The 24306-nt window shown below is 45.4% G+C and overlaps 1 protein-coding gene across 1 annotated transcript in view; it reads left to right on the plus strand.

The window, feature by feature from the left end:
* The window catches only part of lhfpl2a (LHFPL tetraspan subfamily member 2a), a 51659-nt gene that overhangs the window by 12168 nt on the left and 15185 nt on the right, over nucleotides 1-24306 (plus strand). The window contains exon 2 of the mRNA XM_083929976.1: nucleotides 10544-10596. The gene's annotated coding sequence lies outside the window, so the exon portion shown is untranslated. The remainder of the gene's footprint in view (nucleotides 1-10543; nucleotides 10597-24306) is intronic.

Here is a 24306-nt window from a genome sequence, read left to right on the forward strand (position 1 = left end):
TGTTTTAGCGCTCGACAAAATGAATCCATAGATTTACGGACGTCACTGGGAAACAGTGGCTTCAAAGTCCGGTGCACTTCCTGGGGGGCCTGGTACCAAACACGCAAGCGTGGCAGGATAACAACAGCAACTTCCTTATCTTTCCAGAATGTAATCAGACACTTCTGATATCAATCTGAGCCTGTCAGCGGCAAATACAAGCGTCTTTACTGGACGTATGTCGTCGGCGCACAGGTGCCCTGTTTGATCACATTGCAGCCCGGTTCACGGTGGCCAGGCTGCAGCAAAACATGTGTTTACATGAGTCACTTGCACAGAATTACATGGGGAGATGGGCTCCAGGTTGAAAATACCAAAATTCCCGTGTGTGACTGTGTCAGTTTTTGTGTTTTTTTCCGCTGATGCAGCAGTATCTGTGCTCTCTTTTGCCCACTGTTTGTAGAACGAGACATTGTCCACTTTCGTACATGCAGTTTAAAAACATGATTATATTCGGATTAATGCAATACTCAATACTCTCAAACACCATGCAAACACCCGTACCCGAGGGTGAAATCGAAGTTTTCATACCCCAGCTACTTCACTACCCCGATTATTTGTGCATGTAAACAACCGTAAACAGCTTAACCGGAGTAATATGGGGTTTCGCGTCTGCACATGTTCCCCAATCCGCGGCAGAGGTTTTTGACCCGGAAGTAGAATAAACCAGGAAGCAACAGCGTCGAAAACAACGCGAAAAAACCAACAACAACACGTGCGTTACCTTTTAAACTTGAAACCGAGCGAGGACCCCGCTACGGCAAGTGACATCGCTACCGAGACGACACGTCTCTGTCGTCATTCTGTCCAAAAGTCGGCCACTTGTGATTTTGACGAAGGTGAACCGGAAGAAAAAGGCGCTTTTAGTCCAGCTGTTTGTCGGCGGAGGTCAAGTTATTTTCCCATTCTCGTGTAAACACGGGGAACTTCAGTAACCTGATTATTCCCCTAACCGGCGTAAAACCATTTTGGGGTTACTGCCGTGCATGTAAACTCACTAAGTGTCGACGTAGCTCAGTCCAGGCAGTTTAATGGCAGGCGTGCACTTCCCACATCATGTAAACACTTACCCTCTCCTCGGGACGGTTAGGCACATTAAAGAAGCCGTTGCGGCCTTGTTACTGCGTAGCCAATAGATTCCTGAAGGCCAATAACCCGTGACACTGAGGGGGAATCTTTATCACCGCGGGGTCAAAGGTTCACAGGCGAGACAGGAAAGACGATCCCTCTTTGTCTTGTGGACGTGATAACACAATTTGGCGCACATTAGCAAGAGGCTGCGGCACATATACAGTCCTGCAAGGAGGGGAATGTGTGTGTGTGTGTGTGTGTGTGTGTGTGTGAAGCTGAGCTCACGTGAAACCTCTTTGCCCATTACGTCTGTCATCATGTCTGGTAGAAACTTGGCCTTTACCCAATCCAGAGAAATTGCCCTCCCATCCACATTAAAGAGCACTTAATACACCTGTCTTTTATCATATAGAGAGAGCTCAGAGATGACCTCACCACATCCGGACAAAGGAAAAACAAGATACAGAATCATACCTGGTGTTTTGTTTTTGTTTTTTTAAACCGTAAAAGCATTTCCCTTTATCTCTAACCGGCCTCGCTGAACGATGCAGCTGCAGACATCTGTTACGTTCAACATTGAGCTAACGGACTAATCACTGCGAGGTGATGTCATCTCTGTGTGCTGTGTGCGGTCTGCGGTTTACAGATAGGACACACACAAACACACACACGCACATGTATGTTTGCATGTAGGTGCACACACACACACACACACACACACACACAAGAGGAAATTGGATAGAGTGTGGATAATCATTGCATTAGTGCAGAGTGTGTAATCAGCATGTGCCTGAGGGAGTAAAACACACCTTGTGTTTTTGCTTTACAGTCCTTTTTGTGCTGCAGTGTTAAGTGTTTTTGTTGCGGAGGTGGAAAGGGGTTGTGCGCTCGCGTCAAAGACAATTAAGGCGCCGACTGAGGAGATAGAGCAGGACGTGAGCGCTGTGATGTCATCTGAAAAAAGCAGTAAAATGTCACGGAGGATGGATTTTAGTGCAGAATTCGAGGGATCTTATTTGAAAACACACCAGCATTAAGTTTCTCTGTGACTTTACTGCAGAAATGTGATCGAGAAGTGAGAAAGATGTCTGCATCTGTGATTAAAAAGTAAAGTACAAGCCTCTGTATATAGAAAATTTGCTCGCTACGGATGTCGGGATGAACCGATTTTAACCGCGGTCGCACAACGTCACAGTTTCATAACCGTAGGAATTGTAGAAGCTGCGATAACTACGGTGTTCTGATGAGTCTCGTTGGTTCGTGTGTGTGCGTTAAAAATCTCCTCTGCGCTGTAAAAGTATCAGAGGGAGCTGACATTCCTTATATCTGCGGCGTGGGAGCATCTCTGGCTGTCTTTAAAGACGAGCAGGGAGTCGTTGTAGAAGATGGATATCCAGTTTGTAAAGTGCGGCGTCCTAAAGTGAGTGCAAAGGGTCCAACACTGAACACAACTTGGAAATACGGAACTAGCGCGTGTAACGTTACGGATGAAACAGATGAATGGACGTGAGACTCATCCTGGCTGTGCAGCGGCATTGTTTCCCAGTCGCCGTCAACGGGCCGAGCTCGCACCCGGACCCAAAGCGGAAGCCGCACATGGCTCCAGAAACCCGGCGTGTTTTTTTCTTCCCTCCTCTCTTTGAAGAGCTCCTGGCAACGCTTTCAAAGCCTCTCTTGTCTCAGCGCTGGCTCCTAAAAATAATGTGTGGTAAATGCAATGCAGCTGCCCAGCTGAGCGAGAACAGACAATGCTTATTATTCTCAAGAACAATAAATGCGTTTGGGTGTTTTTGGTACATTCCACACGTTTAAACGCGACAAAGTAAAACTTCATTATCGACTGCCGCTTTAAATATCGTCCCACATGCCCGACACCGAATCCCCCGGGCTGCCACTGAGCGGTTTCTGTGGTGCTGACGCAGCAACACTTTGATAGTCCTGTAAAAAAATGTTCCAGTGACACACACACACACGCACATGCACACACGCACACACACACACACACACACACACACACACACACACACACACACACACACACACTGGCTGCTGAGCACAATGATGAAGTCATTGTTGGTCAAGTCTGTTTTGTATTGTGTGAATAGACAGCAGCTGTGATGCCCATTCAGTTCCAGCCTTAAGACAGATATAACAGTTTACACTTGTACTTACACACATCAAATAAGCCATCGAGACAGTTTTTTTTATGTGTAACATCTATTAACGGAGAAATCGGGTAGAGTCGCTAACAGCCGGACATGGCTAACAGTGATTAGCTCGGGGCAGTACGGTGAAGGCACTAAAGCGTCTTTTTTAACCACTAATGCTGCTGAAAATAACAGCAAACCTCTGCAGCAGCATGAGAAGAGTCCCTACACACACAACAAAGCACCAATGGGCTCCTTCCTTTGGGATTGACTTTGGTAATCCACTGTAATGGACTTTACTATGAGAGGAGCTGGTACAGGGGCCAGTAGGTAAGTCTTTAAAACACTCTTTTAATAAACTCTGGGTTCACTAACTACGTTGTTGCTGCTTTGTTTTGTGTGTAGGGACTCTTCTCATGCTGCTGCAGAGGTTTGCTGTTATTTTCAGCAGCATTAGTGGTTAAAAAGGACGTTTGAATGCCTTCACCGTGCCGCCCCGAGCTAATCAGTGTTAGCCACATCTGGCTGTTAGCGACCCTCCCTGATTTCTAGTTTTTACATGAAAAAAATTGCTGAAAGTGCTGAAAAGGACCATGGGATGATTTTACGCTGGAATTACACTTTAAAGCTCCAGGAACAGATGGTTAGCAGTTCATAAACACCCAGTTTTGACTGTTCACACACACACTTTTAGATAAACCTGACCTTTGAGATCAGCCAGGTGAGGTGCACACACACATCTGATGTACGCCTGTATTAGCACACGTTTCACTGCTCTTTAAATATTTGCTCCCTGCTCCTTTTTTTTTTAGCGATTGCTCCAAATTGTTTGTTTGGACACTTTGCAGAAGCGGCGATTAGCATTAGTGAGAGAGCAGAGCTAACACCTGTGTTGTGAACGTTAGCCTGAGGCTCCTGAGCTGAGTTATTTTAATGAGAATGCTTTCTGCTAAGACCCTCATGCCTTTCGTTACTGCCCACAGAGGATTTGGAGGAATGAATGTTAAACAGATGCAGACGGTAATGGAGGATGCAATATTCGTGCTTGATGTGTCACAGCCGGATCAAGTCAACCTTTTTGATTTAGGCTGCCCCCCCGGTGGGCCAGTCTTTGCTCCAGGATGTGCAGCTACTGGAACACTTAAAGGCAAAGTTTGACATTTTGGGAAAGTACTTTGAATAAGTGGGGTCCGTGTAAGGGGAGGGGGGGGGGGGGGGGTAGGGCACCTGGGGAGCAGTGACTTCTCGCCGACTGCAGCACGCTTGTAAAACTTCCTCAGTACTTTTGTAGCTTCGAACAAGTCTGTTTGTACTTCCAGATATCCGTTTTCTTTCACTTTCACGCTTGCGTTCAGCCGTACTGGAGATGTGTATGATTTGCTGCACATGAAAATCCCAATATTTTTTTCTGATTTGCTGCGTCACAATAAAAGCTGACTACATAACGAGGGGGGCTTTTATTGTGAAGGATTTATAGGAGATTAAATGTGTTTGTCCACTGCCGTTCACCGCCGGCTTCCAAACAGCAACAGCAGACGTTGAGATGGAAGAACAGGAACATCTGTAGTAATATCCTAAATATTTATGAATTCAGGTAAACCTACATCCTATGGAAACTAAAAATACGAAACACTAAAACACAAAGACGTCTATAATACACGAGACCAAAACCACCCGAGGTTAGCTTAGCTTAGCTTAGCATGAATGAATGCAAGCATAAATGTCTTGTCATGTTCAACCAACAGTTCAAAACCTAAAAAAGAAAATACTTTACTGTGATGTAACATCAATAAAAGCAGCTAAATGTTTCACATTTTTCAACCTATTGTACTATTAAATGTTTGTTGTTTTGATTAATCCATCATCAAAACAGCGGCTTCATTTTCTTGTGATTGACGAACTGATTAATCTGCCGTCCATTGCAGGTCAGGATCGCTATCAGAACCTCTGCAGCTCAGGGCGCACTCACACTGTCCTTCCGCACCGGGCCAAAACAGGTTTTTCGGGTAAAGCCTAGTGTGTTTGACCAGTGTGAGTGCAACTGCTCCACGCATAACTGCGGCCAGCAGGCCGTCCACAGCCCGTCTGAGAGAGGTGGGCTTTTGTAGAGCGCGTTTGCACATGCACGAGCACGAGCGTGCACACGTGTACGAGCACGAGCACGACCCCTACGGCGGTTCTGACGTAATTTCTGTGCGCCTGTTGGGACATAGAATATAGAAGGAGGGACCATGCACGGACATTTAACAACAACAACAACAATGGCGGCGAAAGGTTCACGTTGGTGTGATGCGGAGGTGGAGTGTTTACTGCAGATTTGGTCGATGAAAAGATTCAAAAACAGTCGACAAGACGCACAAAAACTCTGAGGTCTACGGAAAGATTTGTAAACAAAGCCACGCGTCGATGTGACGTCATCAATGCGTGTGACGTGTTACGACGTGATGACGTATAGGCAGCAAGAAACGTTTGCGCGAGGCCCAGGTAGTGTGAGTACAAACGGGCCTGGGCGCGGGGGGAAGGACAGTGTGAGTGCGCCCTCACTCATTAACTTGTTTTATGGTGTTTATTTTGTCTAAAAAAAACAGTGTAAAAGTGAGGAAAGGAACCAGCAGGAACTCCAGGAAGTAAAACCGTACAAAACCAGATATAACATGACTATTAGTGACCTTTAGCTGTGATTCCCCCGCTACAACTCTCTTACATTAACATATTATGATGATATCGATCTTCTCATCTGACAGTTTATAATCCAATAAGCGTATTTACCGAATGTTCCTTTAAAGGTTGACAACCCGACACACTTCCTTTTCCGTGCAGCTCCCCTGTTTCCCAGAGCCCTTAAACGCAATAAGAAAGGCCCCTTTGTGGTGTGCCCAGTCCCCACATAATGGTCTGCCCCCAGCTGTGGAAGGGTTCAACGGCTCAGCTCCAAAGACCCGCAGCTTTAACTAAGAGGTATTGCCAACTTTAATGCATGTCGGGGGCATTTTTGGCCTCACTTAAAAAGGCCAGAGTAGCTGCTGGATTGTAACACTTCCCTTCAGTTTGTGTATCCACTCCTGTAACGAGGATTTCAGAGTTCTCCTGAGGACAAAACACACCGCTCGCTTATCGCCTTTTATTTCTTTACTCACAGGTTTACGGCAGTGTTGTTCCTGTCCGTATCTCCGAGAGTTTCGTAGAACCTGTCTGTAAATAGAGGTTCCCGTTTCAGCGTTCGGCGTGAGAAGGGAAAGAGGGGGGAGAGTCAGGTGTGTGACGAACACGAAACGACGCACAAACAATCAAACCAAATCACAGCAAATGTGGCGTCACCGTCGGATCTCATGGGTTTCTTTGTCTTACCGGCTGAATGAGTAGAAAATACAAAAACATGAACGTTTAATTCAATGGTTTAGAGGCCGGCTGTACGGCTGGTATGCTGTTTATTAGTGCAGCAGATCCCAGGGAAGCTTCTGTGGGAGTATCTGTGTATTGTTTCAAGCTTATTCCAGAGTTTTTGTGGCCAAATCATTGCTTGTTTTTCCACTGTTCATAAACCCGATGCCAAGGTTGATTATACCTTATCTGATATGTTGTATTTCCCTATAAGAGTATCACTTTACATAATAATAAAGTTGGTGCTTACCTGCTGCTGTCGTCGTCAGAAGGACGTCAGGGTTTGGAGCGAGGGTGTTTCAGGAGCACAGGCAGGTGTTGCTGCGAGGTTCAGCGGCGTTTTATCAAATTTGAACCCCTTATTGGATCTTTTTAGATAGTTCGTTTGATGGCGAATGAACCCAAATGAGTTAAAACATGTATATTGTTTTAGTTCCCCTCCCCAGACCCTGCTGTGGAGTGGAAGGTGTGGGGCTTTCACCAAATATTTTGTCACTGCTCATGTTTTCCCCTTTTGCCGCGGGAGGAAAACAGTGTTTGCTCATCACCTAAAACAACACAGTGTAAATAAATATGAATTCTTTGTTATTATTCAGCAAATATCAACAACAAAGAAAATATATTTCGCATGCACGATGCACTTCATGTTACCTGAAGGCGAAATCATCAGTGCACTGCTACAGGACACAGAATATGGTGCAACACCGGCAGGCTGAAAAAAAAAACGTGTTTTTACTCAGGCTGCATTCGCACCAAATCAGGCATTGCAGCGTGTCACTCAATTTGTGTTCCCATTGCGAAGGCTGTTTACGTGATTGACCGCAGTGTGATATTGGGTTGTGTTTCTCCAAACCTTGATTCAGCTTAAACTTTTTGCCGCTGCAGGTTATTTTTCTGGGTTCCCCTGCAGCCCACTAACCTGCTTCGTCGTTCCTCCTACGGCACTGTCCCAAAAATCGTCAGGTGACTCAATCAGTCGGGGAAGAGGAAGCTTCTTCTTTACTCTTTCAATGAAGAAAAACTCCAGTTCGGATAAAACCACTAACGCTAACCTCCTTAGAAGCCATGTTGTTTTGAATGAACAGTCCCTCCCCCGGTGTTGTCGTCACCCCCTGCTCCTCTATCAGCTGCCAGTAGCTCCTTACAGGATGCTAATTGGCCGGATCACTGTGGCTTTTTACGTTTGATATGTGATCCGGCAATTCTCCGTGATATCGTGAGAATCAGTTGCCGTGCAAGGTAAGAATGCATTACGGACTGGCTTTTCTGCAGCAACGCCTGATTGGGTGTGATGCAGCCTTAAACATGATGCAAGGTAGATAAATATTGAAGCAAGCGACTCGTCATTAGCCCCTTTGTCGTGAGTATCCTCCCAGAATTATTTAGCATTTGTTTTGTTGACTGTGGTGAAGTGTATCCACCAACATTTAAGGCCGTCCTGTGAGTTAACAACATACTGTCGGCAGATCTCTGGTGCTCCGTTCTGTAGGAACTTCCGCGACAGAGAAAAGCCAAATATACGTGAAAACACTGCCGACATTGCCACGACACAGACCTGGATTCAAATGGTAAAATATCTCTTTAACAACCTTGTCAAAGAGTTGGCATGTGTAAGCCGATACCTGAAGAGTCAGAAAAAAGAGGGATAAAGCTTCAAAAAGGGATTCGTTGGCCACAGATCGTACAAAGCTGGCTTGGAATCAGATCCAAAATGAAAGCAGGCTTTATTTATACGTGTGTGTGTGTGTGTGTGTGTGTGTGTGTATGTGTGTGTGTGTGAGATACACTGCTGTTACAAGGCACTTGACAGATTAAGTGCATTGTCATAGCACTAAAGAATGTCCTCCACTGTCACATGTCATTCATCTTCCTGCACCATCCTCCACCTTCAGCTTCCTTTGGTGATAAAGCCGTCAATGTTTAATGAGCAGCCTCCAGATATGATCTAATCTGCTCCGTTCATCCCACTCTAGTGATTCTGTGCACTGTTAGTGGAAACCTCTGCAATCCTGTTAATGTCTTCTTGACTATTGAAGTCAGACTATTGACCTGGCTGTTAACCCCAGCTGAGTGCCGCTCTCTCTCTCTCTCTCTCTCTCTCTCTCTCTCTCTCTCTCTTAAAAAGCCTCGACAGTGCCGAGGAAAAGAGGGGAACAGAGTCGACCATTAGTTAATTATCTACCCCCTGACGTATGTGTGCCATTAGTATGTGGAGGGCAGAGTAACCTGAAGATGTTTGATGAGTTGTCAGTGGTCCGTTTGAGGTTTCCTCGGTTCGGTCTAAAGGACAGATTGCTTTTCTGCCGTCATGGACACATTGATGCTGTGATTAAGTAATAAATAGTATCTTGAGTCGTGCTCCCACGTGCTTTAGCTGCCTGAAAAGAGATTGCCTCCGCCAAGGGAAATTAAAATCTAGAATTGGGGGTGGCTGTGGCTTGGTGGCAGAGTGGGTCGTCCTCTGTTCGAGAGATTAGTGGTTCGATCCCCAGCTTCCCCGGTCCACATGTCGAAGTGTCCTTGGGCAAGACACTGAACCCCGAATTGCTCCCCGTGCTGCGCATGGGTGTGTAAATGTGGTGTGAATGGTTACCAATGAGACAAGACATTATTATACTTTTATGAAATACAAGATTAAAGCAGCATTATTTTTTTTTGGCGTCTTGGGGACAGGATGTAAACTAAACATTAGCTGTGTTTCCATAAACTTTTTTTTATGCGTATTTTGAAATATCGCATTAGAAAACTGTCAATTGTGATGTTTCACCCATTTTTATAGAACTCCATAACTCATTACAACAAAATTGACACACTATCACCTTATAAAGTTATTGTAGTGAACTAGTTAGCAAATATCTCATCTCATCTTCAGCCTCTTATCCGGGGTCGGGTCTCAGGGGCAGCAGCTTTAGCAGGGGACCCCAAACTTCCCTTTCCCGGGCCACATTAACCAACTCTAACTGGGGGATCCTGAGGCGTTCCCAGGCCAGTGTGGAGATCTAATCTCTCCACCTGGTCCTGGGTCTTCCCCGAGGCCTCCTCCCAGCTGGACGTGCCTGGAACACCTCCCTAGGGAGGCGCCCAGGGTTCATCCTTACCAGATGATCCTGAACCACCTCAACTGGCTCCTTTCAACGCAAAGTAGCAGCGGCTCTACTCCGAGTTCCTCACGGATGCTGAACTTCTCCCCCTCTCTCTAAGGGAGACTCCAGACCCCCTCCTGAGGAAACACATTTCGGCTGCTTGTACCCGCGACCTGGTTCTTTGGGTCCTGACCCAGCTTTCATGACCACAGGTGAGGGTAGGAACCAAGACTGACAGGTAGATCGAATATTGATATGTTCAGCTTTAACCTTCAGGGAAAAGAGCCGCGGTGATGTTTCACCTCTTTGTGGTCAAAATGTTGCGGCTTTTTGAGTTTGCACCAGTTGTAATAAGTAGAAACAAACAGCTCAATCTGTCACAATCACACGGGAATGTTGAGTTAGTTATTAACCATTTAGACTCATAGTTTAATATCTGAGTGAAAATCAGGACGTAGGAAAATGAGATGTGGCATTTTGAAACACCTTTCACACAGGGCTTATGACTTCTCCCTGTTCACGGACTTGGCTGGGTCATGTTATACACACACAATGTGTTTTGTTGTGCTCGACATTATGCAACGTTCCCACTGGGCTCCGCGTCACGTCGAACGAGGGATGCCGACATCAGCGTCTCTTTCTTTTTTTTTATGAACATGTGAAACAGTTTAAAAGCTTGTTTTCTGCTCCAGGTGCAGGTTCAGATGGAAAGTTGAAGCCATTTAAGTTGTGGAGCCAAACATGACGGTGTTGTTGCTCCCCGGAGATGGTGTGGTTTTGTGATCGGGACTCATCGTTGCATTGTTCCCGCTGTCTCCGCAGGTCGTAAAGAGGTGGAGGTGAGAGAAGACTGGATTTAAGCGAGGACACGAGAGGTTGGTGTTGTTGTTTTTGTTTCATCTGCCCTCTTTAATCCACTGTTCTGCGACTCCAGCTCTCCCCGCAGATGTAAGACCCCTTTGGAGTCGTGTAGACGGACAAAACAAAACACGGTTTCCTGCTTTTCTTGTGCTGATATTATTGGGGTTCCTGTCACCTGTCTGGAAATACAAGCTGCTCCCATTGTTTCCAGGCAGGTGTTGATCTAACGTCACCGCTTTAAAGTCGGCCTCTGACTGCGAGCAGTTTCTTCCTACGTGAACTCAGAGTCATCTGGGAAAGTTAGCACGGTTTCAGTTATTTCAGGACAGTTGTACACGGCACGGTCGGGGGAATTGTTCAGTTTCAATCAATGCACTTTCACACAGTCAGTGGTGGAAAGTTACGAAGTACGTTCACTCAGGTACTTAAGGACAGCTTTGAGTTATTTGTACTTTACTCATTTGATGCTACTATACGTCTACATTTCAGAGATAAGATTGCACTTTTTGCTCCTTAGAGATGCAGATTATAGATACAATTTTTTATACTATACTGTTTGATCGGATCTATTTGTAACTTGTGTGTAACATTCTGCTTTTGTGCCGCCCTCTTGGCCAGGTCACTCTTGGAAAAGAGGTTTTAAATCTTTTTATACCTGCTTAAACATTACATTACAACATTACACCGCTGCATGTCATGCATCGAAAGTATTTAAACACACAATTTGACAATTTGGTTTTCCGTTGCTCTCAATGTAACGGAAATAGACAGAGACACTATAGACCCATGGACGACAGAGCTGGCCAAAGAGGTGTGCTTTGAACCAGACAACAATGTAGTAATGTCCGTTTGCAGCCTCTTTGTCACAAGTTGTATATGTCCCACAAATCGTGGACAGTTAGCCTTCACAGATGAATTTATTTGGATACATTTAAAGGTAAAATGATCCCACAGTTCACAAAAGAAAGCTACGTTTAGAGCAAATATACTCTCAGTTTCCAGTTCTTTTGAACCCCTAGCTCAAACTAATGCATCAGCCCTGAAATAAATCCTGACTTCACCAATATAACATTAAAAACACTCTTTAAAAGAGTTTTTTCTTCTATTTAAGTCCCTTCTGGAGCCTGTACTTGAGCCTTATGGTGATTTTATCTAAAAAAAAAACTGTCAACTTATTGTTTTTTCCCCACTTCACTGACCTGTGAATCATCTTGCCACCCGTGTTTTAAATCATCTGCCACCGTGACCTTCAGTGAACTGGAGGGGAAACGGCATCTTCAGCCGCTCCAAGTTCACGCTGTATTTTCATTGTCTGCCACGCTGACTCCTGAAATCTGTCCCGTGTATTTATCTGGATGAAGGAGGAAGTCGGGGGGTGTTGCGGGGGTGTCGGTGAGGGGAGCGTGTTTTTCCAATAAGTGAGGAAAACAACAAGAGCGAGAGATAATGAGCTGGGACCACCTGTGAAGGTCATTTCAAAGTGGGAAACCCCCCCCCCCCCACCGCTAACATAATAAACACAATCATCGTTTGTCACTTTGCTCCTGAAATAGGGAGACGTCATGTCAGCGCTCCACTTCCTGTTATCTCACACTTGTTTTTGACTGGACGTCCTTTGTCTTCGTGCTCTAAATCGGACGCATCGATGAGGTTTAATCTTTCCATTGAGGTCAAACACACTCGTGTTTCTCAGCAGGAAGTTCGATCACATCTAAACACTCACAGCTGTTATCCAAGGGTGATTTATTCTGGAAATATGAGACATGACAGTTTTTATATACCTGTCATGTCAGCTATAAATCAGACTTTTTTTCCTATTGTGTCTGCAGGATGCCGCGGCGGTGAGACGTATCAACGCTCGACTTCTTGTCTGCGAGTGAAAGCGCTTACGCGTCTCATTTTACTCCCCCGAAACCGGTCTGACAATAGCAACACGCTTCTTCATTTCTCCTCGGCGTCTCTATTTTTCGCTCGCCTCCTCCCCTCATTTGTCTCCGTCCCTCGCCTCCTCGCCTCCTACACATGTCGTCGACGTTAATTTGTCAAGAGCCCGCGAGCCGGGGATGATATCACTTGATACTTTTATTATCCGAAACTCGAGAGAGTCCGGTGCCAACGTTCCTCCGGGGCGCTTACATATTTTTTAAAGGGGAGGTATCAGGTTAAGTTTGGAGTGCCCACAACAGCTCCAGCTCTGCGTCCCCTGGGGCGTTTGGATAGAGCAGCCAGCGAGGTCTCAGTTTGCAGGGGGAGTTTGTGTCAGAGCCGCAGGGAAGTTAGGATTAAACTGCACTCATCCAGAGCTCAAAACACAGGGAGAACAATGCTTTTAGCCCCCTAGAGAAGAAGGCCAAATACCATCCACCCAGCTCTGCGGAGTGACTGATTTCCTGAGTCTGGCCTGGAAAACAAAAGCACAGGGATTGGAAGTGGTAGGGCTTTTCTCCCGCGACCCCCCTGTGTTTACGGTCCCTGGGGCTGTGTGCAGGGCTAAGGTGGGGCTGGAAGAGGTTAAGCATAATGGAGACAGTGTTGGTGCCTCAGGGCCCCTGAACTCTGCAGCTCTCCAACAGTCGGAAACAGAGGAGAAGCCGGGGCTCCTCTGCAGTCCATCAGCGGGGGGAAAATGTGTGAAGAATGAAGCCACGCACTTCTTGAAGTCTGGTTCAACTGATTCAGACATTCACGTTCTCACGTACAGCTCCTCCGCGTGACGTTTGGATCATTTCAGAGTTTGTATGAAAGTAGGGGTGTTGAAAGTCTCCTAATAGCATGAGTAAAGACGTGATGTGTCACGTATTTTTCAGCTAAAGCCTCCTGGAGCGCTGTCTGAAAGGTCACGCAGCAACTGATTTGTTTTGCGCACAACAAACAGTGGTTGTTGCCGTGTTCTCGCTGTTCCATTGTGATGGAAGCTGTCTCTGTTTTGTTGTTGTTCCTCTTCAATCCTCCGCTGACATTTAACAGCTCAGAGACGCCGTACACACAGAGTCACACGGAAAAAACTCTCTTTCGTGGCACAAAAACAATCTTTCCACGAGATGGCTGTGCAGTGAGACCCTCCCTGTTTGTGGCAGACGCTTGGCCACCCACCTTGAGACCACTGTGATGTGTCAGATGGCCTCCATCAGCCTCCTAACCCTCGCGGCGTGGGCTCACCATGCAAGGGCTGTTGTGGTCAATTCAAGAAGACGAGGGATTGTTGACCTCCGCCTTCCTCCGCAGAGGCGCAGCTGAAGAATTACGCCGTCCCTCCTTCTGGAGTGACTCCTGCTCCACCTCACCACTCAAACCAGACTGACACACAGGCAGATTGTATAAACAGATGTTTCCAGGGGGGAAACGGTTGACCACTTACACTTGGATCAAACAGAGCTGTGCATGTTTCGCGTACCCCGGTCCACATGTGTGTTTTTATTATGTTCCATGTATGTATTCGGACTAAAAAGACTCTTGGGACGGGTGATTTTGTTTTCTTTCCCCCCTCATACTGCTTGTTTCTCCGGCTTTTCCTTCCAGTGTGAGGTGTTATAAGGCCTCTGCGGCCGACGCGTTAGCTCCACGCCTCTCGCAGGTGCACTCCCTGCTGACCACAAGCTGTGGGATTCGTTCATCACTCAGGTCTCTGCACCATTACTCCCTTTTCCCCCCCTCCTTCTCTCTTTCCCACGCTCCCGTCTTGCTTCCCCCGGAGCCGCAGTGTTGGGATTTCCTCACCTCCAGCACATCCGTGTGTTTACGCTCCAGCGGTACTCCCCCGCAGAAAGTTCATAAATTAACGAATAGGCCGCAGATTTCTCTCTCCCACACTAAGATAGGTTCAACGAACACCACAAGAACTTAATGGATAAAAATGATGTGGCGCGACCTCGCTGGGGAACTGTATCTGTGTCTTGACCTCAGCTGTCATATTAAACGAATGCATCGGTGTCAGATATGTGAATGAGTTGTCGAGGTTGTCAGTGAAGATATGCTACAGCAGACAACGTTTCACGCAGCTTAACACTGAAATGTACTCCTCTCAGCAAGTTACTTTTTACACCTTCGACGTTTATGTGAAAGTCATGAAAGGAGATGGAGCGAGGGCGGGATAGTGTATCGTCTGTAGCGCGCCTGGCTCCGAACTTTGGGTTTAATTCATACTCGGCTTCTTCTCTGCTCAGAAAAGTACTACTGTTCACTTCTTTTGTTCTTGCGTGGCTGCTTGTGTTCACACTGTTTAACTCAAGAGGACTTTGGCGTCTTTTGTTGGAAAAACATGTTAATATTTCGGAAAGTAAGGTATGGAAAAAGTCATACACTGGTAGCAGACACCCAGCCCGACGCAGGCTGTGTGGGAGACGTTAACCATCTGCCTCCATGTGCCCGTTGATGGGGGCCGTGCGCTGCCGTGGCCTTGAAGTGTCCAGATGGTCGTAGCTGCTCCCTCTCTGGGACTCAAACTAAGCTCCGGCTTCTCTGATTGCATGAAGAAGCGAATGCAAAGCCGCAAAGACTCCCCGACATCCATTTGTCGCTCGGTATCTGCTTTCAGACTGCATATTTGAAAGTTAAAATGGGAAAGGGTATACTGTTTACATCCGTGTGCTATCAGATTTGTCTTACACTCCAGAGAGTTTCCCTCTCAACTGGAAACTCTTCAGAGCCAAATGTTCCATCTGTCTGTCCGTCTTTTCCATCCCTCTTCCAACGTGAACCCTGCGTAGCCTCTTCAGGGTGGCTGGGAGGGTAGATTGACGTAACACAGATTAAAAACACGTGGAGATAAAAAAACTCATTCAGATATCCGAGGCACGTCCGGGAACGATGTGTTGACGCGAGCCAAAATCAAGCGTTTGGTTCCTGTAGTATGAAATCACTTCCTTGCTGACTCTGAGTATCCAGGTCACGGGTTTATAGACACACTTTCACTGTTTCCGTTGTTGTCATGCTGATACATTTGTTTTACATTATGGAGAACAGCTCATAAACTCATGAAAGGACGAGCTCTGTGCACAGACTGTGCTGGATGCACACTTTCCCCACTGTTTCATTTACATCTGTTTAAATCTGTAAGTGGTGATGACGCAAATGATCTTTGGTATATTCTGCTCAGAGACGACACGGGGGATATCTTAGAGCACCTTAAATCTGAACAATGCTCTTTAACATTAGAGCATTCATTTATTTATCTATTTTTTGCCACTTTGGAACAGTTGAACAAGCTGTCACGTCAGACTTTATTACAGCCTCTTCAGCCTTGATATAGTGCTGAGATATGGACGAGCCATCTGGAGCTTGGCGACGCCCAAAACTAAGGTTGTCATGAAACCAATTCAATTCAATTCAATTCAATTCAGTTCTATTCGATTTTATTTATAGTGCCAAATCATAACAAAAGTTATCTCAGGACACTTTACAGAGTAGGTAAAGACCACACTCTATGACTTATTTATGATTTACATGGACCCAAGAATTCCCCCGTAGAGTACGGTGGCGTTGAAAACCTTCACTATAACAGACAGGAACGTCAGACAGACCCAGCTCTGTGGAGGACGCACATCTGTCTGCACCGGAGAGAGGAAGAAAAGGAGAGAGAGAGAGAGAAAAGACGGACAGAGAGACAGAGAGAGACAAAGACAGAGACAGACACACTCCCAGTAACTATAATAATATCTATAGTAATGTGAATATGACTCATATGTTATGGCAGATAAAACAGCAGAATAGTAGAAACAAGCACAGCTAAGGTGATAGATTATAACAGCAGCAGGCAGCGTAATGCAGGACCACGGCAGCAGGCACCACCACCATCAGCAGAGACCTGCAAAAATGCCAAAAAGTTTCTCAAATTGGAGTATTGTGAGTATGCGGTTGGGTATCTTTTGGTATTAGACAAAACAAGACATTTGAAGAAGACATCTTGGCTTTTTCTTTTACTACTCTTTGATATTTTAGTGACTCCGAAATATTAATTGCTTAATTAAGAAAATAACCAGCAAATTAATTGTTAGTTGCAGCCTTAAGAAATGTGAATCCAAGTAAGAAAACAACCTTTTAAGGTTCAGGCCACTCCGTAAAATACCTTCACCCGTATCTTACCTAAGTTGTCAGTTGCATTTCGTGTCCCTGACGTTTGATCTGACGGTTATCAGTTTCTTTCTGCGTTGCTTCCCACTCATCCACTTTCTTTAGATCTACAAGATACTATTGATCAGAGTCTGGCAAGGGAAGATAAATTACCAGCAGCCCACAGCCAGACTCGACCGAGCGGTCTGTCGGGTCCGTATGAATGATGAGTTAACCTGGCGTGTGTACATGTGTGTGGATGGGCTGAGGATCTTTCTGATCCTCGGGTCTTTGATGTCAGGGGCCTGCACTGTGTCAGCGCTTCTCAAGACTGCCAAGGGAAATCTCCCGGAGCATCTTTGAGCAGCACCGCCGGCTTTCCGTTAGCCCGTAAGACGATATGTGGTCAGCCTCTGTCTGATCTGCGTATCACCAAATCAACAACATGATATGTGAGAACGAGGTCTGCTCTCGGTCAGGTTGGCTTCTGATACGACTGAGAATAAACAGAAAGTGCAGTTGAGATATTTTAGAAGCACTGTTCTGTTGTTCAATAGCTTAGTAACTGTAAGAGGCACTGCAGGCGTGTCCACCTTTCGCGGTTCGTACGGGTCGTGGAAAAAGGGCTTTGATTTTGAATAAATAGTGTGAAAACTGTTTTACAATATCCATTAATGTGGTGCTCATATTTTCCCAGCCACTCATTTTAGATCATTTTCATCAACCGGCACCAATTCCGTATTAATTGAAAAGCCCTGCGCTACTTCGCCAGCTGTTGCTAACGTTTTGCCTGGAACATGCTAACATTAGCCTCAGTCTTTTAGCACGCTATCATGTATGTAGCCTGGATATTTGAGACTTTTAAGAGATTACCTTTTTACAACAAATTGGCTGGAAACATGAAAAAGTCAGCCAAAGAGCTCATTCAGCTAACGCTAGCTTAGTTAGATAGCTAGCTACAGCTGATTAAATATCAAAATCATAGCAAAATCAACAGTTCCTGGTTAGAAATGAAAAGTCTGCCTTTTTTCCACAGTCTTTGTTTGAAATAAGAAGCCTTTGCTTAGGAAATGACTGTAATTTTGAATGGTGTGCAGGAACGACAGTATCTAAGGGGTGTGAGGCTTGGCGAGCGGTCAGTTGTTGTCTTCCACAGAAAATGTTTTTGTGATATTCTAGACATTTTAGTGTGGCTCTAAAATGGCCCATTAACCTCTTCCCATCCCATTGACAACCACAGGGTGAGGATTAGTCACCAGGATTTATTAGAAATGGGTCAAAGGTGAGGTTTAATTAGGTTTAGGATGCGTGCATCTGGATTGAAAGGAGCTAACCTCCATGCAAACTGATAAGAAAAGCCTCTTTCCTCAGGCTTTCCCCACTGCTTCGGCCCTATCGGCTTCTCTTCCTGTTTGAGTCGGCCCCCTTTTTTCCCCCGTCCTCATATGGAACTCATTTGTTTCCTGTGTGAGGGAATACAACAGTCAGACGAATGCTGGAGCTGACTGCAGTGTTGGCCGAATGCATCCCCACTGCTGCTGCTGCTGCTGCTGCTGCTGCTGTAAGCAGTCCTGGGACACTTGGCTCACATCAGCCAGAAAGCTAAATCATTAGTCAGACTGGGACATCTCTATCAGTCAGTTAACTGGGGATCCAGGCAGCTATCTGTGCAGTCAGATATTTATTAGTGACTGATGAAGGGTGGAACAGGATGTGCAGTTGTTGCGCTAACTTTGAGTAAACCTAACGTACAAACTAGATAATAACAGTCACTAAGTGTACTTGTTAGATCACTGTCAGTTCTGACTAGAAGAAGTAAAACTAATAGTGCATGCACGGTATATTTTGTGCGTTTTAGCACACTTTAAGGCCTACAATTATAATACTATAATGTTAAACTGGAAATGTACTTTATGTTCAAAAGAACACAAACAGTGTACTACTAACACTTGCAAATCCACTGTGAGTACACATGTATTACACCAGTGTGGAAAAGTACTAAGGGTTGAATGTGTATAATCTTTATCAAAAGTTATATATATATATTTAAATATGCCCACGGGTGTTTTAAGGGGTACATAGTTAAAGTATTGCTTCTCCATAAAAAAACATATTTAGTCTGAATTAATGTTTAAAAGTTTTTTGACGGGTTTCACAATGACTTTCTGTCCCGTTCTGTTTCCACTGTAGCAGCCAATAGCGTTGGGCGTTGCTGGTTGCCAGGGTTGTCTGTTGTTGGGTGCAACTACTGTAGGCTGGCACTGGGTGAAGCAAAGTGGGCGTTATTTGTCCCAGCAGCTGAGTGACCGATATAGGCCAAGCATTCACTCCATGGACTGAGATAAAGGAAAGAGCACGCTGAAATGGCTACGTTTCTCCTTGATCAGTAAGCTAACTTTCATGTTTACTTAGCTGTAACGGCTAATGCTAACTGTCAGTGAAACTCCTTTGCAATACTTGTTTTTATGGTGCGATTTGTCGGAGGGGACGGGTTCAAACAGGCTCAAACAGACTCCGGTTTCCTGTAGGCTACTGGGCCGGGTCTGACCAACCTGGCAACCTGACTGCTGGACTTATTTTTTATTGTTGCGACTACGATCTGGAGACACTAGATGGTGGTGTTCTGCTCATTCTTCATAAAAGTAGTAATACCACAGTGTAGAAATACTTCTCATACTGTGCATCCAAAATTTGACTTACATAAAACATAAAACAACAATAAAAGTACTAATTATACAGTATTACATAATATTGGATTATAGTTATTGATGCACTAATGGGTTGCAGCTGGTAAAGGTGGGGCTAATTTGAATAACTTTATAAACTGCTGGGTAGCTTGTGAAATTCATCAAGATTAATAAAGCCTTAAAAGTTAAAATAAATGTATTTGTTGATCATATTGTGTATTAATAATCTGAATCTGAATTAAATTAGTGGAGGAAAAAGTACAATAGTCCCTCTGAAATGAAGTGGAGTAGCTACTTCCCACTACTGCTTTAAACACAAAATAACACATAAACAATAAACTTGTATTGAGTACAAAACAACAATAGCAACAGCAACTTTTGGTATTTTGCAGGATCGCTTTAAGTAAATCACGTTAAAGTAGTAGGCTCATATTTTAGTAAAGTATTAAACTAGTCCACTCACAGCAGTCCTTACTCGCAGAAGTATACTTAATGCTGTGTACTTTAAGTTGATGTGTCATAATGTTACTCTCATTTAGGCCGATAATAAGATGTTGGCCTTGGCCGATTCAAAGTGTGCAGAGAGCAATGAAAACAGAGCGAGGAGGTGAGAGAAACGGAGACAGAGAAAGAGGAGAGACCCTCTGCAGCCCTTGTTGTTTTAACCCAGATTCAGCACTGAAATATGGCCACCATGTGGACTCCCTCAAGAAGTGTGGCTCCAGTGTCGGGGGCCCAGCCAATCAGAGGGGACGTGGCGGTCCAGGGAGGAGGGACGTGGGGAGGGTCCTGGGAGTCAGGAGTCTGAGAAGAAGAGAGAGAGAGAGCGAGAGGGGGATTCAAAGTGTGTGAGCAGCAGAGGAGGAGAGTCAGGGCAGAGACGCCAACGACTCCAGGAGAACTGGACCATCCACAGACCAATGGAGACAGGTTGGACTTATTGTTCTTAATTATCCCGCGTTCAATTTCCCCTCATTTAACCTTCTGAGGGAGCGCTTGAGTCACTCATTCATGCTATCAGTCAGACGGGTTCTTGTCCAAGGATGTAAATATTATGTTCTGATCTGAATGACGAGCTCCGGGATGCTGAGCAGATGTGCAGAAGTGTCGGGAAAGACTGGAAAACCTGGTTTCTTCTTTTGTTATTTCCCTTAAATAACGCACTTATTCTAACGCCTACACGAGAGCGATGAAACGACGCCAAACCAGACGGATGCCCAGAGTGAGAAAAGTGCTGTTGCTGTGTTTTTCCACCATGTGTTTTATCTTTCAAACAGAGCCGTTAGGAGTCAAGAAAAATTGTGACTGCACCAGTGTCTGAGGTCCTCCGTGTCCAATCGTCTCCCGCATTCCCTTTCAGTAGCTGCAGGGGCTTCCCATTCAAACAGATCCTCACAGATTATAAGCGCTCCCTTTGTTTTTAAAATTGCTTTGCCGTTGGGGTTGGGTCACTCAAGGCGAGAGATGCATGGGCCGGACATTCGAGAGAACCCACATTTAAAAAAAAGCTGCATATTTCTGAGTTAAATGATATTTAAACGGATGAGTTGTACGCGCTTCACGTAACAGGTTGTTGAAGCGTATCCTCTCAGCATGCAGACCCGACACAACCCCCCCCCCCCCCCCTTAAACCCCCCATCCAGCTCTAAACAAACACTCTCCATGGTGACGCGTCACTCTAGTCGCGGCATGTCTCCATAGATATGTAGATTGTTTCCGGCCAGTGGCAGCGTGGAAGAGCGTTTCCTGCTGTTTTGTTGCGGTGATAAGAGAAAGGCTGAGTGGCCACTTTGAGGAGTGTGAGTAGCAGTTTGGCTGTAGGGGACGGCAGGGCTGGTCCAACACTTGACATATCTCAACAACTTTTTGATGGATTGGAATGAAATTGGGTTCCTGTTCCCCAGAGGTTGAATCCTACAGACATTGGTGATCCCCTTGTGGCACTTTAAAGTAGATATTTTTGACTGATATTGATACTTGCTGGTTTATCATAAAAAAGGTAAATGTATTCATGTTTCCAGAGGTAAAATACAAATTAGTGCATATGTTCATGTTCCCAGAGGTGGAATCCTACAGACATTGGTGATCCCTTGAACTGTTCCTGTTGTGGCACTTTGAAGTAGATATGTTTTGCTGTTAGGGACATATCTTGATATTTTCTGGATTATCATAAAACAGTGGTTCATATATTCATGTTCCCAGAGGTTGAAGCCCAACGATCCCCTGACTTTTCCTAAAGCACCGTCATGAGGTTTTATGTGAATGTTCTCCACAACTACTGGACGGCAATGCCATGAAATTTGGATCAGACATTCACGTCGCCCTCAGGATGAATTGTAATAACTTTGTTGATCCCCTGACTTTTCAACAGACCTGACTTTCAAGTTTGGAACACTTTGGTTTCTGACCAAATACCTGCAAAACTAGTGACGTACCCATCAGCCTCTGCTGTACTTTGTGTTTAGTGCTAATTAGGACCGCCCCCTGAAAGTCATTAAGTCTAATCATACGTAAGTGAGCCTAGTCTTCGTTTTTTGTGTGTTTTTCATCAGTCAGTGTGCATCCTTTAAAGAATATAACTCATGGTTTGTCAACATAAATACACAAAGGCAGCAGGCTAGTCCATTAAGAGCCATGTTTGTAGTCAACTTACTCAATCGAGTCCAAGTCAAATCCAAGTCCGGGTCCAGTTGACTCCCAGTTAAGACCAAGTCCAAACGCAGTCGGGACCAAGTCAAGGCCAGAGCAAATTGATTGCTGTTCAAGACCATAAAAGTCAACAGTGTCTTTCCAATGTGATTGTAGTGATCAAAGAGTTATGATGGATCGATAAACAAAATTAATCTTCTGTCATCAAACTAATCAATGCAATGTATCAACGTCCCACACCTTATCCCGAATCAGCAGCCAGGAACAACTTGACCGGTGTCCAACAAGGCACGAGACCAAGACAAGGGCCAGACTTCAAGAGAAGTGGTCTGAGACCGGACTACACCCCTGATAATAAAATAATAATCAAGCCCTCAGGCAAGGGTCTGGAGTTGAAATGTTTGGATCACGCGAGTTGGAAACAACGTCGCCACTGGAATCTAGTCCTACAAATAGTTTAATGCTGATAATATTAGTGTAGCCTAATCTGTGACTGTACCAACAGAAATACAGGATTTAAACTCAGTGTTGGTTTAGTATTCAAATGTCAGCGTTATGAATGAAGCTGTCGAACTTTTCGGTTCAGCCATGTGGCGTTCCTCTTTCGACCAAAGTGGCATCTTTAACAGAGCGTTGATTAGTTAATCCTGAATTTCTTTTTCAGCCTCTCCATTAGTGAGAGCTTCAGGGTAAAATGAGCCCCAACTGTGGAGAGGTCCCCTTCATTTCTATCCTACTCTCTCACACTTTTGGCGGAGCATGTGTCGGATGGCAGGGAGTCTTGTAAGTGTGTGCATGCATGGAGATTAGTGTTGGGGGTCAGCGGGGCGGTGGGTGCAGTCTGAAACTTGTAAACCGAGCCTCGAATAATCCTGGGTCTCCCCCTCCTTGGTTACTCAGGGAGTATGAAGGACATCATAAATCCACCTCGAGCCTAACATATATGGACTAACATGCTTCGGTCTATCTCGGGAGACTTCTGTGCATGATAACTCCTCAAATCTGTCCGTCTGGGTACGGTGAGCAGACGTCTGGGCTTAGGTCGTGACAAATTCCTGGTACATTAATAGAACCAGACTTGCCCAGACTTGTTTTTAGATCTACTAACCCACATTCAAGAGGGCAGCTTCAGACAAATTAAGACCCACTAGTAGTGTGTAACCAACAGGCACGTGATGCAAACACACTGCTGCCAGGCGAGGTCAAAGGCTAAGTGACCAGGTCTTCAAAGCTCCGTATATCTCCCCCAGATGGTTTGAATTGTTTTAGCTCCGACGTGTTTTCCAACAGTATTCCTGTCAGTGAAGAATTAGCCTTCGCAACTGGCCTGCAAATGTTTGACCCTAACATTTCAGTCCGCCCGTTTGTCTTAAACCCTAACGTCAAACATGAGTCGTCAAAAAAAAGACCTCTGGGACGTCAACGGGTGTTTTTGCGCACGAGGAGCTGGGGAGTTTCAAAAAGTCCAGCCCCGTGAATGCATCTGTTCCCGCATCTGTTCGTGGTGAGGCAACGAGAACGCTTGTGATTCATAAAATTAATTTTGGTTCAAATCCACAGAGGCGGCTGTCTGCGCCTGTTCTTATGATCTCATCTGTTTTACACAGTCCAAAGACACACACACACACACACACACACACACACACACACACACACGCCGCCCTGTACTGTAAGAAAACCACAGATCTGGGTCATTTTCTCTGCTGGAAAAGAAAGAAGGAGGGGAGGGAAGAAGAGAACTGTTGTTCATATCTCAACAGGATGACAAAGATCAAAGTTTGTGTAACGCTCTCACTCACCCGCACACTCGCTGGGATGTGACCGCAAGGGACAGTCCGTGGGTCCCTCCCCGCGACCCTCTCTGTAAGGGCACACCGCGGGGGCCCGGGTGATGGAAACCTCGCAGTGCGGGCGGCACACGTGTCAACAGTAACGGCCCCCAGATCCCTCCGCTGCCTTGCCAAACACTGGTTGGAGAATGAGTAACAGACTCTCCAGAGGCAGTGCAGAGAAAAAAAAAGACTCAAAGAAAAGAAACAACTGTCAACTTGGGCCCAGAACTGTATTTATAACACAAGCACAAAGGCCTGTATGAAGCAGTCCAACGTCTGTGTTGAAAAGTATGTTCTGCTCATAGTTGTTAATGTCTTCCACAGATAAAATCTCAAACTTTTCATAACTTCTTTAGAAGTGGGGTTTTTAACATCTCTCTCTTTACATCTGTTCAGCAGTGAAGGTTATCGTCGCTCATGCACAGCTCGCCACTGTCTGCACGAGAGTGTAAAAGCTTTTTGAACTGCTTACAGCTTTGATCCAGCACAAAATCATCCCATGGTCTTT

The sequence above is a fragment of the Echiichthys vipera genome (genome assembly GCF_963691815.1).
Source record: "Echiichthys vipera genome assembly, chromosome: 16".
Lineage (NCBI taxonomy): Eukaryota > Metazoa > Chordata > Actinopteri > Perciformes > Trachinidae > Echiichthys > Echiichthys vipera.